This window comes from Penaeus monodon, chromosome 33 (assembly GCF_015228065.2).
Source record: "Penaeus monodon isolate SGIC_2016 chromosome 33, NSTDA_Pmon_1, whole genome shotgun sequence".
NCBI classification, from domain to species: Eukaryota; Metazoa; Arthropoda; class Malacostraca; order Decapoda; family Penaeidae; genus Penaeus; species Penaeus monodon.
In genome coordinates this window covers 7,538,366-7,538,580 of record NC_051418.1, presented here as the reverse complement: position 1 = coordinate 7,538,580, position 215 = coordinate 7,538,366, and the positions used below count along the sequence as shown (strand labels likewise).

At 44.2% G+C, this 215-nt stretch overlaps 1 protein-coding gene across 1 annotated transcript in view; it reads left to right on the top strand.

The window, feature by feature from the left end:
• LOC119593884 (U-scoloptoxin(01)-Cw1a-like) overlaps positions 1-215 on the top strand; it is a gene marked incomplete in the record, with an annotated part of 16,195 nt that overhangs the window by 4,849 nt on the left and 11,131 nt on the right.

Sequence of the window (215 nt, the reverse complement as noted above, 5' to 3'; positions counted from 1 at the left end):
GAAAAAATATTTAGAGAACGATAAAAGGTGCATCGCTGCTATGAGTCAATCGCCTCTGGTTTCTATCCCTTTTATCTCGTTTCTTTTACACCCCATCGGGTCAAAGGTCATGTTAGCGGGTCAGGCGGTCTCTCCTTTTGGGGCTGAGTTCATCATTTGAAATCGCGGTACGGCTCGCTGAACACTTTTATATTTTCATCTTTGGGCTTCTCGTT